Source organism: Artibeus jamaicensis, unplaced genomic scaffold (genome assembly GCF_021234435.1).
Source record: "Artibeus jamaicensis isolate MK-2021 breed Jamaican fruit bat unplaced genomic scaffold, CSHL_Jam_final scaffold_3151, whole genome shotgun sequence".
In the NCBI taxonomy this organism is placed as follows: Eukaryota; Metazoa; Chordata; class Mammalia; order Chiroptera; family Phyllostomidae; genus Artibeus; species Artibeus jamaicensis.
Window position 1 is genome coordinate 5,335,894 of NW_026522037.1, and position 5,230 is coordinate 5,341,123.

The 5,230-nt window shown below is 55.6% G+C and overlaps 1 long non-coding RNA gene across 1 annotated transcript; it reads right to left on the reverse strand.

Moving 5' to 3' along the window:
- Nucleotides 1–2,909: 2,909 nt before the first annotated feature.
- Nucleotides 2,910–4,900, reverse strand: LOC128626123 (uncharacterized). Its single transcript, XR_008390032.1, has 2 exons — nt 4,694–4,900; nt 2,910–3,097 (listed from the first exon to the last, which is right to left on the reverse strand). It is a non-coding gene; the product is annotated as an uncharacterized LOC128626123 (long non-coding RNA).
- Between the last annotated feature and the right edge of the window lie 330 nt (nt 4,901–5,230).

Below are 5,230 nucleotides of genomic sequence, written 5' to 3' on the forward strand. Positions count from 1 at the left end.
GAGACAGAGCAGGGCGAGGTGCAGAGCGGAAGTAACCAGGTGGGGCTGGGGAGGTCGCACTGGGTACATGGATCTAAGGAGGGAGGTTGAAAGATGGAGTGGGCGGGACCTGCCTCTGCCCCACCCACTGCCCCGCCCACTCCATCTTCTGACCTCCCACCTTTGGGTAGTCAGGCAGAGGAGCAATGGAGCTCCATCTGGTGCAGATGGAGCAATGGAGCTGGAGTGTGCGTTTTCTCTGGGTGCGAGAGCCGGCCCCTGGGAGCCAGAGGGAGGGGAGGTCTCATTCACTTTTTAAAAGCTTGCTTTGGGAGGAAACATAAGGCAGAACCTGGCTGAAGGACATGCTGCAGAATAACTGGGCTGGGCTCCTCAAAAACACCAAGGTCATGACAAAGACAGCCCGAGAATGTTCCCAGTTAAAGGCGACTACAGGGAGGCGGCAACAGAATGCAGTGCACGCTCTAGACTTTTCTTTCGAGACAGGAGGCAGAGCATGTGTGAGGTGTGTAGATTACTCACGTGCTGTATCTGTAGTTTTCGACCCCCACCCTGCACTGATGTGAGAGGGAGCCCCATTTATGGGGAATCCCCGCTGGAATATTTAGGGGGAAAGGGGCACACCCTGTCTGCCACTTACTCTCAAACTTTCTAGAAAAAAATCTGTGTGTGTATGTGTGTGTGACCATGATAAATAAACTGTAGGGAACTGAAGAGCATATGGGAAATTTTTGTATTGTTCTTGGAATTTTTCTTTAAGTCTAGGATTTATGTCAAAATCACCAGTTAAAAGCAAGAGCAGGGGGGCTGCAGTGTGGAGAGCTGTCTGTGGGACAGGCTCGGTGGGGACCGGGAGCGTGGGGAGGGGCCGTGCAGCAGAGCAGGAGAGAGGGTGCCCTGGACCACAGGGGGTGGCCGTGGAGGTGGGGGCGGGGTTTGAAGGTAGAGGCTTCAGGACTTGCTGACAGGTTGGACTTGGGACTGAGAGAGAATAATCATGACCTTCCAGCTAAATGGAGGCTCTTTCCCAGGATGGGAAGGACGGGGGGGGGGGGGGGCGCGGGTGGCGGCAGAGGGCGCAGGGGATGCAGCTTCGGGAGAACAGCAGGAGCTCGTTAGCAACAATAGCATAGGCTTCGCAGCTTCCAGTGCCACCTACGGAGGGGAGGCGATGCCCTGGGAGAGGGTGTACTGCTGTGAAAGTGGACGAGCCCAAGTGCAGAGTCAACACAGGGGAGGGAGGAGGCCAGGGGACCTCTGATACGGACAAATGCTTGAGAGAAGGAGGGGAGTGTCATTTAGTCTGAGGGCCAGAGTGATTTGCTCGGACCTTTTTCAGCTGCTTCCCATGGACCGGGCACTGTGGGAGGCGGTTTAGAGCCCTGACTTTTCCTCTTCTCACAACGAACGGCCTTGTGGGATGAGCATCACCATACCCACTTAAAGCACGACCACTAAGGCTCAGAGAGGTGAAGAGATCTGCCCGAGGTCACACAGCCGGAGACCCAGGCTTTGGAAGCCAGTCCACCCGTCCCGAGAGAACCCGCCCAGGTATTCCTGTTTTCTGTCATATTTTGCCCTTGACCCCACAGGACTGAGGGCTCCCCTCTTTGAAGGGAAGCCACACATCTGTTTTTTCCTGACAGCTGTGAGTCTGTCTCGAAGGGAAGAAGCATTTTGCGGCCAGCCCAGCCCCTTCCAGGAAAGAGCCCCTGAATCACAGGATCCCGCCCGCCTCGTTCCTCTGACGCGCACTGTTAGAGCAGGCCCCTCCCAGAGAAGGCGCTTGGCTCTCGCCTTCTCCATTTCTCCCAGTCTGGAAACAGCTCCCAAGAGGGAGGGGCTGAGCATCCTTGAGGCCTGATCCGCTCCCTGGAAGGGTGCCCGCTCCCGCTCCTTGTATTTATCATTATTGTTAACAGAAATCAATAGCGATCGCTCTGAGTCATAGAGACGGGGGTGCCAGGCTCTTATCACAGCCGCTTTCCCCGGGGCCTTGTGAGGCTGATATTTCCATCCTCATTCTCAATACGGGGAGTCTGAGGCTCAAAGGGAATATGCCAAGGTCACAGCACTGGGAGGGGCCGAGCCAGGATCCAGGCGCCAGGCACAGGGCTGCCCCACCAGGCCTCAATCCTGATGACTTTCGGAATGGGCTCGCCCCTCCCCACCCCAGGTCTGACCGCAAACCTCCATCCTGCCTCTGTGCTTCAGGGTCACGGACACAGGCCAGGCTGAAAGGCACCAAAGTCTTCTCTGTCCGGGTCCCAGCCCCTGCTGCTAATTAGCTCTGGGTTTCCAGCGTCCATCCCGGTGCCTGCTCTCTGTTCCGGCCTCACCCCGCCACACCCAGCCTAGCCCCAGCCGAGGGATGGCCTGGGAGATCCTCTCATCCTGATCCCATCTAGGGTCTGCTTGTCCTCTGAGCAGTCCAAGGCCTGAAAGGGGAGGATCCGGTAGGAGGCAGGGGCCAGTAGGGTGGGTGGGTGCGGCCGGGTGCAGCTGGGCCAGAGAACAAAGAGAACTACTTCTCGGAAAGATAGAACACTTGGCTTTCTCGATGCTCTGGGCCCAGACACATTCCTCCGGGCCGTGCAGTCTAGAAAACAGGTCAATTATGTTCAAGTCAACAGCTGGGTACCCTGTGTCCACTGCATTAGTCAGGGCCACCTGCTGTCACAGATAGCCCCCCCATCTCGGTGGCTTAGCGCTATGAAGGGTGTTTGAGATTTCGTTTTGTTTTGGTCTGTCTTTTTGCATGTCTGGAAATTGCTTTACAAACTCCAGCAAACAAATGGAAAAGCAGGGTGAGAGTGGTGGATAAAAAAACTGGGAAAATGCCGAGAATTTGGAAGCTGAGTGATGGAAGAATAAAGTGGGTGGTTATACTGCGTTCACCGCTACATTGATGCATTTGCCACATTCACGTATGTTTATTTCTCACTCCCACAAAGTCCGATGCTCACGCCCCTGGCCCCTCACTCTCCTGGGTGGCTATTCTCTGATGGTTGTTGCAGGACAGAGGCCCCTTCCTTCTTGGTGGCTCCTCTGTCATCTTGTAGTCACGAGGTCACCCTGGTGTCATCCAAACGGCAGACTAGGAGAAGAAGAAGAAGATGGAAGACGGCATCGCCACCACTTCGCACCTAATCCTCGAAGTGCCAGTCATCCCTTCTGCTCACATTGCTCTAGTGAGAACTAGTCACATGACCAGCAAGGGGTGCTGGGAAATGTAGTTCCTGGCTGGGCAGGTACTTCCCCGCACCACCACCATATAATGTAAAGGGAACTTGAACCTTGGTTGGTCAGCTGATGCCTCTGCTACACTGTGTGTTGGGTATGGCCAATGTCAAGGATGCTGCCCAAGGGGACAGCCTGGTCTCCTGTGAGGAGACAGAAAAAGAATCTGAAGAGGTCAGTAAGGATGAACTTGTGCCTTTTGCTGCAAGGCTTCCAAAACTACCTGTAAAGTAACCTTGGCTCATGGAGGGAGAGAAGGTGATAGGTGAGGAGGCACCCAGTCACCAGAGCTCCCTGAGCACCTGTCCATCCGAATACAGGTGCCCCCACCACCCTATCCACCCTCCAGGTCAAAAGTGGCAAAGGACTCGTTTTATACCATGTTAATGTTGTAAATTAACATTACATTATGAAGAAAATGAGCACAATGTACAAGGGATCGCTCTGAATGATTTCCTATAGCTGTCTGTGAACTGTAATTATCTCAAGGAAAAAAATCTACAAGGGGCGTGGCAAAGGAGAGGCCCTAGAGGACCCCCAGGCCCTGAAAGCCGTCCTCTCTCCGGCCTCCGCCCCCCTTCCAGGTCCCCAGCATGGCTGCTCCGAAGCCTGGATCAGCATGGCTACTCTGCTGACTTCCTTAAATCTGGGGATGGGATAGTGCCCAGTCTGTCGCAGTGCAACACAGTCTGACTTCTTCCAGAACTATCTCTCCATCCTGGCCTTTTCCTCCCCACATGCATCCCCCCCGACACCCCCCCCCCCAACCCGTTTGAGCCATTAGCTGAGGTTCAAACTCCCTGGGCTGTCTCCCCTCCTTGGTCCTTACCATGTGCTCTGTCTCGGGACGTGCCCTGGCTGCTGCGGTGGGAGGTACAGCCATTCTTATGATCCTCTCCCCCTTTCCTGGGGATCACCCCAAAGTTTCCCAGTAAAAAGACAACCAGTTACCGTTTTGGGGTACCCATGGTGTCTTTTGCATTCTACATATATTTCTAGTTTAATCCTAGTTACGATTCTTTGAAGGAACTGATCTCCACTCCTCAGCTTTGCAGTGCAGTCCCCAATGCCCTCAGCCACCACCCCTCCCTTCTGTCACCCCCAGCCTCTGCCTCTGGGTCCCCTGTGCCTCCCCGCCTGCAGTGTAGCTGGCTCACACACCCTCGGCCACAGGCCAGGCGCCCGGAACTCTGCGTCCCTGTTTATCTGTCTTTCCAGCCTCCAGCCCTTCCTCCCCCACCCGCTTTCCCCAGAGGCTTCCTCACCCCAAAGGCCACAGCGGATCAGTGACATCATCTGCCTTCGGACCTCGCACGGCCCAGTTATCAGGCTATAAGTGGAAGCCCCTGACAGTTTCCCACAGGAAAGCACGCTTCCTCGCTTCCGACTCCGCACTGCCCCTGGGGATCTTGGCAGAGTCCACGGGCTCCCCATGGACGTGCCATTCGGGTACCTTTTCCATCCATGGTAGGTCCTCTCTCAGCGTCTCCCTCCGTGGGGTCACCAAACTCAGCCGTTCGGGAGCCCGACCGACCCACATGCAGGCCCTGCTCCTGGTCCGTCCTCCTGCGTGAACTTGGGCCAGTGGCTTCCTGGCTCTGGATTCTGCTGTTGCACTTTTCAGTGGGGAATAACAACTGACATCATCTCATCCAATCATTTTAACAGTCTTCCCAGGCACAGGCATGGTTCCCATCTTCCAGATAAGTAACCAGACACAGAGGTAGTTAGGCACTGGTCCAAGGCCACGGGTTGGTAAACAGTGGAGCCAGGACCTGGATTCGAACCCCTGTCGTCATGAGAGCTCTGAACTGCCCAGGAGCGGCCTGGAGACCTGGGGAAGGCTTCCCGCTGCCCAGACAAGCTGAACTCCGGGGTGGAGTAGGGTGTCAGGGACACCCAGGTTCCAGAACTGGCGTGTCCCTTGCCGGCAGTGGGGCAAAGCAGAAGTTCACTTCTCGGGACTCAGTTTTCCCAGCTACAAAGTGGG